The sequence below is a fragment of the Panthera onca genome, chromosome D3 (assembly GCF_046562875.1).
Source record: "Panthera onca isolate mPanOnc1 chromosome D3, mPanOnc1 haplotype 2, whole genome shotgun sequence".
NCBI lineage: Eukaryota > Metazoa > Chordata > Mammalia > Carnivora > Felidae > Panthera > Panthera onca.
The window spans coordinates 44,434,400-44,448,927 of NC_138350.1; positions in this window are offsets into that span (position 1 = coordinate 44,434,400).

Below are 14,528 nucleotides of genomic sequence, written 5' to 3' on the forward strand. Positions count from 1 at the left end.
AAATTTATCCATAAGGGAATCCTATAAAAATTCTTATTTAAAAAAAATAACCCAAATAACCAATATTAGGTGAGTGATTAAGTAAGTGTGGCAAATCTATATGATTGCACAGCCTGCAGACATTAAAAACAGTACTCATAAAAAGTTTATAATAACATAGGGGAAATACTTATTAAATGGTGTGGATAAAATAATTGTTAGAAATTCAGAGTAATAAATATAGGACAAAGAGACTAGTAAGATCTAGTTAATGCTGCAACTATAGTTGATCAAAATTACTTTTCTTAAGTGTTTTCTTTCATTCTATCCAAAGCAAAACAATGAAAGAAGGAACTTTGGAAAAATATTATTTAAGCATCCATGGCTCCTGTTTACCAAAGTATAAAATCAGAAAGGAGTTTTCACTCATGGTAATTTCTAAACTTTCAATCTGATTTTTATAGCATGAAATGATAATAGTTCTTCAATATATAGAGAATGTGGCAAAAATAAAACAAACAAGCAACCAACCATCAAATAAATTTTTGTAATTTTCCATTTCCTTCTGAAGACTTTTTAGCCGTGTCTTATTACAATGGCATTTATAATTATTCCATTTTTTAATTTATAGGCCCCTTGACAAAACTTATTAATACCTCTGTTTAATCTGATGAAATGCACATCAGTATCCAAATAACATAACAAATGCCAGGTTATTTCACTGTTTTCATCTTGAGCAGTAATTAAAGAGCACTTACTGAGCATTACTTGAACCCAGCATTATATTTGCTGTTATATAAAGCAGCTTGCACTGTAGACTTGGCTTGAGCTCTAGAACCTTACAGCTAATGACCTGTGATCAACAGACTCATCTTTCGTCGAACCACATGACAAACCTCCTGGACCCAAAGCCAAAGGAATTTACAGCTTTCCAGGGGAACATGATATTTGCTTTGACAGTTTCACATAGCTTTATCCTGAAACCAGACAAAAAGCTAAAGTTTCATCTTCACTCGCCTTTCCTGGGATCAAGCCCTTTGATGGAAGAAGATCATTGGGAATCCATCCCTAGGCCTGGAGGTGTTAGAGGTAGAAACCAGACATACAAATCCTGCTCTCTTTGGGCCTCTGGGAAAATACCTAGCCATCACTGCCCTGATCTACCAGTCTCATGTTGTCTATTCGGCTCCAATGTTAGCACAAGTCCTGACTCCCAATACTGTGTGTGTCTGGGAGGTGAGAGAGTAGAGGGAAGGAAAGGGCAAGAGGTATGGAGAAGAGCCAGCTAGTGATGCCTGCCCAGAGCACTGGCAAACCTCATTAGGCTCTGGGGTAAGTTTGAAATACTCCACCACTGCTCCTCCTGGTGCTCGAACCCCTACCATTTTAAAGCTAACTTTTAACATTCCCATCTTCTCCCCAGTCCTGCAAGGTAGGATCTGTGCTTTTTTCACAGCTCCAACATCAACACTCTCTTTGAGCAAAACTTGCATAAGCAATAGATGTTCCTACTGCCAATGTATCTTAGCCAATTTCTGCAACCAAAGTGAAACAAAGAAAGGAAACTTCATAAAAATCAGTTTTGTGGAATGTAACCAGACACAATAAATAACTGCCTAATAACCTAAAGGCTTAGCATCCCCAGGATTTCTTGAGGTGTCATGAAAAGATTTTTGAGAGGGAGATGGCATTTTCTAATTCGGAGCCTACAGCTGAGTTACTCTCTGAAACACACATAGTCAAATAGAGCATTCAAGTTGCCATACAGCAAAATGTTAAGAAATATCTAATGATGAACCTAAAACACCTTCTCAGAGTGGAGACGTGACTCGTAGGATATAAATGAATATGAAGCGACCAGGCATGGCCAACATGGCTGTATGTTGGAGTTCCTCCATCAGGCAACATGTAGTGTGTTAGAAGAACTGAAGGAGGTTTAGACTGGCTGGAATGTAAGTGGGGGAGATGGTGAAGGTTATTGTGAAAGACAAGAAAAAAGAGGTAAGGCAGACAAGTTCACGAAGGGCCTTACAAGTCATTTTAAAGAGTTGACAAAATGTTTAAGCAAAGTTGTTGCATGATCAATTCAGGTTTTAGAGAAATTACTCTTGAAGCATGGAGAATGGATTAAAGGCAGGCATAAGTAGAGGCAGGAATACCAGCTGCAATATCCAAGTGAAAAATGACAGTGGCCTAGATTGGGGTAGTGGCCATAGAGGTTGAGAGACTCTGTGGACTGGGGGGGTATTTAGGAGGTAGAAATGATAGATCTTGGTGAATAACTAATAAGTCTGGATGAAGAGAACAGTGAAGAAGAGAGAGGAGACTAGAATGACTGCCAGACAGACTGTGGCTGAGGCACCAGACATGAGCGGATGGTGGCACTGAATCAATGAGGATGCTCAGGTGAGGCACATTCAGGATGATGATAATCAACTCAGGCTTTGGTGGGTTGAGTTTAAAATATGTTTGGAAAATCTCACAGATAGATCTCAGTGAAGAGCTTTACCACGCAGTTGGAAACATAGATCTAAAGATCTGTGTTCTACTTCTTGTGTTGGGAGTCATCCACATATACATAATGATAGCCAGGCCCTGTGCTAAGACCTTCATATTGCTTTTTTGAATTTCGTGTAGTCATCACAGCAATCCTACGTAAAGTAGGTACTGTTATCTCCATTTATATACATATATATATATATATATATATATATATATATATTTTTTTTTTTTTTTTTTTTTTTTTTTTTTTGAGAGAGAGACAGCATGACAGGGGAGAGGCAGAGAGAGAGGGAGACACAGAATCCGAAGCAGGCTCCAGGCTCCATGACGCAGAGCCCAACGTGGGGCTCCAACTCAGGAACTGCAAGATCATGACTTGAGCTGAAGTCAGACGCTTAACCGACTGAGCCACCCAGGTGCCCCTATTATCTCCATTTTGTAATAGCAAGAGCAAAACTTGGTCACTTTAAGTAACTCTGTGACTGCTGTCTGATATGTTAGCTGCTAGCTACATTGGCTATTAAGGACTTGAAATGTGCTATGGAGGGACTTAGCTTTTAATTTTATTAATTTAAATTCAATTTTATTTAATTTTAATTCAATTTAAAAACCAATACTGGATTCAGTTATTGGAAAACGTTTAAATATGTTTGGAACAACTTGGACATCTGAACCAACTTTTCCAACTCTAAGTTTTATGAAATCCAAATACAGATCAAGTATTTCCAATGGAAAAACTAGTATCTGAATTGAGATGTGCTGTTAGTGTAAAATAAATACTGGACTTCAAAGACTTAGTGTGACTGGAAGAGTATAAAATATCTCATTAATAATTGTTTATATCGATCGTGTGTTGAAATAATATTTTGGATATATCAGGTTAAATAACATTATTAAACTTAATTTCAGTTTTGTTGTTTTACTTTTCTTACATGGCTATTGGAAAAATCTAAATCCCCTAAGTGGCTGGCGCGGGCTTTCCCCTAAAGGCTGACAGAGGGGGCTTATGCCCGGGAAGCAAGGTCCCAACGACTTCATATTTTAGGGAGCACGCCAGCAAAAGTGCGCGTGCGCACGTGCGCGTCTGTGCTGTCCCGCCGCGGGTGGACCGAATCTCACCCGGTGCCCACGCCGCGACTAGCCGGCTTTCCTGTTTGCCTTTTTGAACTCTGTTTTCTCTGAGCTTCGAAGAGCCAGGGGCTGTGATGTCACTGTATAAACAGAGGGAAGGGTGGGGGCGAGAGTTGCGCTGGAAAGGACCGGGCAGAGGAGGCCGGGTGGGAGGATGGGGGTGGGGACGGGAGGTTTTCAAAGGTGGCTTGGTCTGGAGTGCGTGGGAGCAGCGGGAGACTGCAGTGCCGATAAAGAAACATAATGGGACTGCCAGTCACTAAACTGGGGGCGGGGATGGGGACGTGGCTGCAGGAGACAGGGGGTTTGGAAAAATATGGGACGCCTAGAGCTAATTCCCCTGATTAAAAATGCATTAGTTTGGAGGTGTGAGGGACACGCAGCTGTTTTCAAGGAAAGCCTGGCTCCAAGAGGTCCTCCCTGGCCGGGCCGCCTGGCGGCTCCATCTCGGAGTGGATGTCAGCGAGCCCCCGGCCCCGCCGACGCTTGTCCTCTCCCTGACAGGGCCCTGGCCAATGTCCTGCTGCTGAGGGTCGTGGTAATTTACATCCTCTCTGTGTACATTAACTTATCTGCAGCCGCGCTGGCTGCGCTCCTTCAGTCAGCCTGTCTCCTGTGCAGCCTGGGAGACTTCCCCCACCGACGGCCGGCCGGGGGCTGCAGGGGGACTGGGCCGCCAAGTTCCTGCGCCCTGCGAATCACAACAAACGCCTCCCGAGGCGGAGCCCCGCCGCCTGGTCCCGACCCGGGCCGCGGAGCGCCGCGCGGGGGCCCCCGGCGTGGGAGGCTACGTGGGGACAGCCCGGGCAGGGCAGAGGCAGGCGGCCCGTGGCTGCAAGCGAAACACTTAGTGGCTAATTCATGACTCATGACTCATGTGCAGGCTCCTCTTCAGTGACAGCCGGGACAGTTACTGGTTATTTGTAGTCCCCCGGCTTTCATTTCGCTGTAATTAAGCAGTCATTTGAGGGTCATTTCATACCAGTTATAGGTTTCCCTGTTTTAATAATGTTTTAAGTTCCAGGGGGGCAACAGGGAGTGGAAGGGGAGGTTGGGAAGGAGGCGTGCAGGGCAAGAGGGTAATCGTCTCTGAGAACGTGTGCACTTTCCATAACTCTTTCCCTGACAGGCCCCAGAGTGGAGTTTCCTCAGATGCCGACGACGACTGGCTCGAACGTTCTGTTTCACAGCGCGCAGGCCAGATCCTCTTCCATGACATGAACGGTCTGCCCCGAGAAGAGGTCTGGCCGCGTTTGAGTCAGATGTTGGATTTTCCTCTTTCCCCTCTGGCACCACACTAATCATTCTCTTTAATCACTGTAGCTTTTTAATGAGGCCAAGTAGGTATTTATGGAGCCGTCTACTCTCTAAAAGCTAATGCTTGATAAGTCATTTATAACTTATCGGTGGGCTTTGCATGGCCAAACCCAGAAGAAAGGAAGTGAGAGTAAAATAGGGTCTGGAGTTTGCTAGGAAAAATGCAGCATATCTTCAGGTCCTAGATGGTACCAAGCCCTTGTGGGAAATGTTCAATCCGTCAGGCTTAAGAGTAAGGAACAACCAGTCTGTCCCAATTTTGTGAAAATTCCAGGGCTGTCATTCTCGCTGTTTTTCATTCCCACCACTTTCTCCTTTGGCTGGTTCATGTATCTTTGGATATCACTGGAAGCTTCCACTCTAAGGCCAATTCTACAAAGTTCTGTAAAGAATGCCGGGGCTATTGCATTTGGAGGGCACACAGACGCAAAATGAAAGAAAGGACTGGAAAGAAAGAAAGGACAGAAAACAGATTTCCTGCTGTTGCAAAAGTAAGTGCCACAGGCTCCAAACTTCAAGAGATGTTAAAATGAAAGTTAAAGCTGGTGTATGTAGTAGTCCCGGGGAGGGAGTGTTGTTGCCTTCATACAAGAAGAAGAGAGAAAACCCTCCCAAGGGAGGGTAGGAGAAGGAGCGGTGAGGAAGAAAGCAAGACAGGACCCCACAGACTACAAAACAAAACAAAACAAAAGTCCATAACATATGAGTATTTAATATGTGTTAAGGAGACTTTTAAAAACATTTCAGCCATAAAAAAGCAATGAAGCGCTGATGTATGCTAGAACATGAATCTTGAAAACATTATGCGGAGTGCCATTTACAAAAGATCACATATATGATTCCACTTATATAAAATGCTCAGAATAGGAAAATCTTTAGAGACAGGCAGTCAATTAGTGGTAGCCTTGAAAGGGGCAGGGAGTGGAGAGAGGGAGATGTAACTGCCAAAGGGTTTTGCCAACAGGTTTCTCTCTGTGGCACTGAAAATGTTCTAGAATCGATTGTGGTGGTGGCTGTACAACTCTGCATATACTAAAAACCATTGAATTATACATGTTAAATGGGTGAATGCTATAGTGTGTGAAATATATCTCAGTAAAGTTGTCACCAAAAGTTTTCAAAAAGTTAAAAACAGACCAAAAAAAGTGCTATTAAAAAATTATCTTGGGGCCCCTTGGGTGGCTCAGTCGTTTAAGCATCTGACTTCAGCTCAGATCATGATCTTGCAGTTCGTGAGTTTGAGCCCCACATCGGGCTCCACGCTGATAGTGCAGAGCCTGCTTGGGATTCTTTCTCTCCTTCTCTCTCTGCCCCTCTCCCACTTGTGCATGCGTTTGCTGTCTCTCTCAAAATAAATAAATAAAATTAAAAAATTATCTTGCTAAGTACACTGCTTCTTTCTCCAAGACAGTGTAGGCAGCAGGTAATGTACATCAGGGCAGAGACTTTGGTTCTCTGTTTAGCCCTTAGTGCCCAAATCAATGCTGCTTACAGAATGTACTCAATAAATATCTGCTGAAACAGAATTTGCAAATAATCCAAACTAGCCTAGCTCAGATGTGTACCACACTCACCCTACCACTTCCTCTCTGCATCATCTAGCTTTCCAATATACCTATTATTACTATCGATACAGCTAGAAACTATAACTAATTAGCAAAATTATTTTTATCTGTTTTCCAGGGACCGTACATATGTTTGTATCTTTGTAAAACCCAGCAATGTAAAACCTCTGAACTCAGGTCTGTCTGGCTTCCAAAGCTTTAGTCTACTATAAACACTGCCTCCTAAAGACGCTAACAACAAAGGCAGGAAGGAGCACTGATGAACATACAGACACCCAACCAACGTCACCTATAAAGCAAATCAAAGTACACAATTTGGTTTTCATGTTTAAACTGAAAAAAGCATGAGCACATCACTCAATGATGGATTTTTCTTATTTAAAATCATTCTAATTTTATAATAACTATGGATTAGATATCCAACAAATGCAGAGTACTTACCACGTCCATAGTCCCTAGTGCAGCACCAGGAAGAGTTACAAAAGCAGTTAACACAGGAGCTTATACTCACATATACTATAAAAGCCATTGTCCCTTTAAAAAAAAAAAAAGTACTATTGAGTCTATTGTTTGCCTAAATAGTACACTAAAGGTTTTAACATACATAATTGGAAAAGTCTTGGTTTCCTGAGACCTCTTCTAAAAATCGAAACATTTTTGTGGAACGTTAAGGACAAGTCCAGAGCTCTGTCAAGAGCTGCTTAAATGACTGCCCTCCACATGTGGCCGTGTTAGAATACAAGTAGGAATACATCCAGACTACATGAAAGCTACTGTGGTTTCTGCGTGGGCTTGGGTCAACTGTCTAGGTGTCCGTTAAGTGGTTAGTTAGTATTTCTCGCGTTGGTAATTCCAGATCCACAACACAACTGAGACAGTCTCACCAAGTTATCTCATACATTTTAGTTGATATAGTAAGATACCACCTGGAAAGACACAAAACCTTCTAATTAAAGTTTCCACTGTCCCCTATTTTACAATAAAAAATTTGACCTAAGGTTTATAGTAAATGGCCCACATTTTACAATTGGGAAAATCAAGTAACCTTGGAAACTACTCACTGAAACTATCCCAAAGACCCATAACAGTATCCATAAAAGATCCCAAATAATTGGCAAGTTCTCCTTCCAACTGCTAATACACCTACTCATCTAAACTGATGAGAGGTATTACTTCTACTTAAAATAAAACTATATATACACTATATACACCTTTTTATATACAATATATGTATATACTAGTATATACACATTTTCCTTAGTGAAGTACAAGAAGGAGGTACAATCCAGCCCATAAATGTGGGGAAAATTCATAGCTACCCCTCTTTCCTGCATATGGGAGTTTCCAGAAGTGGAAGTCCAACCACTTAGGCTGATGAGCTTCAAGAAATGACTCCAGACTTTGGAATGTGCCTAGGTACCACCGTGTCTACAGAAGGACCATCCATCCCCAAGCATATGTGGTTGTCACCCTCTAGTGGATGATCTATGATAATAATTGGCAGTCTCCTGTGGGGGACAAGAGCGAATGTCATCCAAGACTGACTTATCTCAAAGAGGTAGATGACAGATAAGCCAGCGCCAGAACTCTTAAGTCTTGGACATATATTTCCCAGGAAAATGGGTGTTTGTGGGCTGTTTATTCAGTCTGCAGTTCCCTGCTCCTTTTGAGTCTACAGTGTGTGTTTCCTATTTGTATTGTGGCATTTTCAAGAACAATACGTATTTCCTTAAGGCAGACTTCTCCTACAATTGAGATAGTTCTAGGCAATTGATTCACAGAAGTTGTGCCCCTCCAGACTGGCCTCGAAAGCTTTCTCTGTCAGCCTACTGAGTGCATCCGACTACTTAGCTGGCAAAATAGAACTTGCCGACTGCACACCAGTCCTGTGTTGAAAGGTTTGATCTGCCTAGGGAAGTTGTAAATAAATAAATACTGCCTTGATATTTACTGTTGTATAAGGAGCCTAAATGCAACTCTCTAAATAATGAAGTCTGGCCTCGGATACATTCATAGCATGAGATTCAAAATATAATAATATGATTTTCCTGTTTCCATTTTATCAGGTAACCGAAGAATTGCATTTCTAAATCTGGATGGGAATTGAATTTCTACATCATAGACAGCTTCCAGGAGGGAAGGATTATGGGTACAGGAAATACTCCACATTCTCAAAAGCCTACATTGTTGGCACTTGCATTTGCTCTGTGAGAACTTACTGAAAGAAACCGTTTCTCTGGAAGACAAGTATAGTTTCCTGAAGATCTGTTTATTCATCAGCAGACATGTTGAATGTTTCAAGTCAAGGATGATCCTGGTTCTAAATCTGCAGCCAAATGGGAATCAGAGCATTGCAGAAATGAAATGCCCCTCCCCTCATCTTACCCATTTGACAGATGAAGAAACTGAGGTTTGCATAGGTTAACAGTGCTAATTACAGAGCTGGTACCCAATGAGAGTTTACTCTACAAACCTTCTTTCCCCCACATCACTGTTGTCTCCCAGGTAGAGCTTTGTTACTGATTATGACGAAATCCATTTCCTAGCTTTGTTTGTAGTATATATTCTGTTTAGTTAGAAAGGTTTTTTCCCCCATGGTGACAAAATATATGTAATATAAAATATACCATTTTAACCATTTTTAAGTGCACGATTGAGTGGCATTAAGTACATTCACGTTGTTGTGCAACTGTCACGACCATCTATCTCCAGAACTTTTTTATCTTCCAAAACAGAAATTCTGCAGCCATTAAACATAAACTCCCATCCCCTCCTCCCCCAGCCCCTGGCAACCACCATTCCATTGTCTATCTCTATGGATTTGAGTAGCTCATAAAAGTGGAATCATATGGCATCTGTCCTTTTATAATTGGCTTATTTCATTTTAGCATAATGTCTTCAAGGTTCACCCATGTTGCTCAGATGTCAGGATTTCCTTCTTTTTTAAGACTGAATAATATCCCATTGTAAGTATATATCACATTTTGTTTATCTGTCAACGGACATTTGTCGAAAATAGTTTTCAAGTATACAAGAAAAAAAAATAAAAATCTCTTTTAGGAAGTAAAAGCGTGTATGCAAGAGACTTAAAGCTATATTTTTTAAAAGACTACTGGGGATTGGTAGAGTAAAAAAATAGCTTAATCATTTTATGGAGCTTGTTTTCAATTAAAGCTACAGAATTTGGTTTACCTAGCATTATAGTCTCTGCCGCCACCTCCCACCCCATCAGAACGTCAGCATAGGGTCACATGTGATGGGTACACAATAAATGTGTGCTCAGTTTCCAAGTCAGACACAGGGAAAATCAAATGAGGTATATATTACCATGGTTTTTCTTAAGATTTCCATTGACTATACTAAAGAAGAATGCAAAGTTTCTGGCAGATATCTGGTAGAAAGAACATTCTCCTGGAAGAACAATGTATCTGTTGATTTCTTAATTTCTAGCAACAGAAACAAACCCTAATGGAATGAGCCACAAAGGAGTTTATTAAAAGAATATTGTGTAGCTCATGGAATCACAAGATGGATAGAGGGCCAGGCTTGAGGCTTCCAGAAACAATGCCCCCAAACCATGTCCGAAACTGGCCTGAGGAGGAAAACACCACCAAAGGTTATGCTGACACTGACCAGGGGGTGTCCACATTGAACTGCCACCAGGAATTCACTGCACCCAGCCACTACCACACATTGCCATTTCTGCTCTGGATACAAATCTCACACTGTCTGCAGCTTCCCAAACCTACAAACCTGGACCTCCATCTCAATAGCAAAATGGATTCCACAGAGGCCCTTGCTCAAATGGTAAGGCGTGTCTCAGGTAAGTACAATGATTGATGGGGCGCCTTTATATACACGCCTCAAAGGTGTCTGGGAAGTAAGTTTTGTTTCTTCTGAGGGAGGTGGGATGCATCAGGATGATGATTCCCCACATGTAGAAAGGGTTCAAAAGGTGTGGGCAGCCTCTACTGAAGGTATGGGGACTAAGATTATAGGGCAGAGGAACAGATAAAACCCATTCCTAATTATTGGAATCAGCAATTATTTTAAAATACCATTAACACCTGATGTGGAGAAAGCAAAATGAATTGACAAGTTTTCAGAGAGTTCATTTCAGCTCCCACTGCCATTATAAACTTATAAAGCATCACTGAGAACTTCTCTCTCTAGAAAGAGTTTTGTCCTTAGGGCGCCTGGGTGGCTCCATCAGTTAAGCATCTCCAACTTTGCTCAGGTCGTGATCTCGCAGTTCATAGGTTCAAGCCCCACATCGGGCTCTGCACTGACAGTGTGGAGCCTGCTGCTTGGGATTCTCTCTCTCCCTCTCTCTCAGCGCCTCTCCTGCTCTTGTGTGCACTCTCTCTCAAAATAAATAAATAAACTTTAAAAGAAAAAATAAAGAAAGAAAGAGCTTCAGCCTTGGTAAGGGAAACCAGAGCTCAAGCGAGCAATAATTCATAGCAGCTATAATGTTTAAGGAAGGAGCCGTACCGTGTACTTAGACATTTGAGTTATTGTTCTTCCATTAATCCCTGTACATATTCTTCTATATTTTGATTGTGAAAGATAATCTACATTATTATCTTAAATTTACATTCAGGTTGGAAAAGTAGAAAATATTAGATCATATCTTAAAACTTCTATTTGTATTATCCACATTTTTTTCATTGACCCTTACACCCTCAACCAAATGTCACCAGGCAAAACAGACACGTGCTTGAAAAAAAACTACTGCCAAAGGGCTGGTGTTGGTGGCTCTGACTTATTGGAAATGGCAAACATGCAAGTGGTCACGTGCATCAGCTTGGAGTCAGATGTCAGAGAAAGAACATCATTTCATCTGACAATGGCTTTCTCCCTAAATTACCCCAAATGGGCCAATCCCTAAGCACCACAGTTGTCATGATTTTTTAAAAAAGAAAAGAAAAATAGCTTCCATGAAAACCTATACTTGTAAGTAACTCCATTTCTAATAGTTACAGTCACGCACATCAAGGAAATCTACCTACTGGGAGATATGTTTGTTTACTGGCATTTTCCCCAAAGTATTAGTCCTTGGATTCTTCAACTACATGTAGTCTACGTCCATGAAAAAGGATTCATTAAATATATTCAAGTTGACTGAGAAAAAAATTTTAATCTACAGTTGAAACTTCCAAGTATCATGGTGAATTGATTTGGTTCATAAAAATGCTATTTAGCAGAATTTTTCTTACTTTAAGTTGCTAAAGAAACTATAAAAATTGTACCTTCAGGAAGATCTGTGGCAATCTAATGAATGTACTATTAAGAAAGAAAGAAAGAAAGAAAGAAAGAAAGAAAGAAAGGAAGAAAAGCATGGAATCCAAAGTAGAAAATGAAAATCATAGGCTAGAAGAATAATTTTTAGCCTGAAAGAAAGAGTTCAGATCATCTAATCTAGGGTTCACAAATACATGGGGGTAAGGAGAGTTATTTTCTTAGTTTCTGTCCAAGGAAGACACAAGGCAGCAGTTTCCAGCTGAGTCCACACATACATAGTCTCATAATCCTTCTTACAGACCTCTGGTAGCCTCTATCATACACATATGTAAAGAAACTATTTGCAATCCCTGGTATTCTGAGCTCCTCAATTGACATACGTGTGAAAGCTGAATAGCGGGTGGTGACTAAAGTCTTGGCCAATGTCATGCACCTAGGAAAGACTCAGCATTATAACCCTGATCATCTGTGCATGACTTAGATTGAATACATAGAGCCATAGAATACACCGCACTCAGCTGATTGCAATCAAGGCTCTGAATTCCCAAGTTTAGTAATCGTAATGCTCCTAAAAGGGCTTATATTATCAATTTTATTATTTCCATTATAAGAGAAGTACAACAGGAAAAAATAACATGGCTTGTGATTGAGTGTATATGAATTCTTTTATTGTTCATAAAAAGGGAATTTTATTCTTTTTACCATGATTCAAAGGAAAATATTAAAGCTTTCCCTGTACATGAAATTATGATTAGATTATGGGTGTGATTTAAATGTAATACCCTTAAAAACAGGGGATGGGATGTACAGAATTGGGACAGAAGAGCACTTTGGCATGAAATTTTCTTTGTTACAACAATGAAAAATTCAGAATATACCATTAGCACATGCAGTTTGAATAACTATTTACCTCCATATAAAAACAATGATGATCATAAATATCTTTTGGATATAAGAATGCCTTGCTCCATCCACTAACACAGCCTCATTATCTTGTTTAAGTTTGATGTATTGTATCCATCACTCCATTCAACTCACAAGTGAAAATAAAACCTAGAAATTAGATGCCTAGCAGTAAAAGTGCCCAGAAAGAAGACAAACAAAAGTATCACTCTTGGTTGTAATAATTCACCTAAGATCAGAGAAGTCTTATATAGTGACACATGCTGTTTCTAGACTTTTTTTCTCAAGTGTAATTTTGTTGATTTTCTTTTAAAAAGTTTTTATCAATATAACACACACACACATACACACACATACGCACGCACACACACGTTACACCCTAAAACCAACTACTTTTCAACTTTTTAAGCTGTTGATTCTAGTATTTATTCCTGTATTTCTAAATAATATGTCTTGATTTATCCATTTAGGGTTTATCCTTTATGGTAGACAAAAATTTTAGCTCCCCTATATATCTTTTTTCTTTCCCTTTGCACTCTCTCATTTTTTTTGTTAGATCCATAATCATTATTATAACTATGGAAATATTGTTACTATATTGCTGGATCATCTAGGAAAGCAGTGTTCTATGATTTCTTGCTTGTAAAACTTTGTATTTTTCTTAAAGTTAATAGTTGCCTCATATACTCATATATTTAGTTTTCTTTGATGGTATGGCCAAATCTTCCAACATTTCTCTACAGCTTTGTAAAATGCCTCTCAATACAATTTTCCACAAAGTCAAACCTAAAAGTTTCTCTGTCAGCTGCATTTTGCTTTTTGTGGAGACATTTTTCCTCCACCTGCTCCAGTTTTCCTGGCTGTTCCCTCGGTCTCTTGCACAATTATTGCACTAGTGCTTTCCTTGGCACATCTGCAACACTGGATACCCCTCTTTCCCAGATTCCATGTCCTCCTCCTTCTTGGAATACAGTAGCCTTCCCTTGTCCATGACTTTGCTTTCCACTTTCAGTTACTTGCAGTCAACTGTGGTCCAGAAGTAGATGATCCTCCTCCTTCTGATGTATTGTTAGAAGGTCAATACTAGCACGACACTAAGTCACAATGCCTATTCATTCATCTCACTCATCTCATATAGGCATTTTATCATCTCACATCCTCACAAGAAGAAGGACGAGTACATATATATATATATATATATATATATATATATATATAACACTTAAGATTCCATCAAAAAACTGCTAGAATTGGTAAATGAATTCAGGAAAGTTGCAGGATACAAATCAATATACACAAATCCATTGCATGTCCATACTCTAATAATAAAGTAGCAGAAAGAGAAATTAAGAAAACAAAAATAATAAAGTACCCTACATATGCTCCTTTCCAATTGCATGAATGTATCAAAATAAAGGATTTTACTGTCACTTCCAGTTGATTCTGGAAACAAATCTAGAATTAGTATTTTCACGTTTTCCTAATTTTATTTTATAGAAAAAATATATGTATATAGATGTACATGTATGATTTTTATAAAATCTTATATAAAAATATAAAATTACATATATATAAATATATCTATAACCAACATATATATGGATTTAAAACACACTAAAAGTTTATTATAATAGAGTAGCATGGTGTACAAGCAGAATTTAATCTTTTTTAAAAATAAACATTTCTTTAAAAAAAGAAAAAGAAAACAGAGTTTTATGTTGCTAACAATAAACAAACAAACTTCCAGCAGCTCAAGAAAATTGGAAACTCAGAACTCCCAGGGTTCACAGAGGCTCTGAACTTGGCCAAATCAACTGCTTCGAACCCATTTTTTTTTTATGGGATTGGGGACAGCTCAGTTCTTTCCATGGCAACCGACTGTGCTGT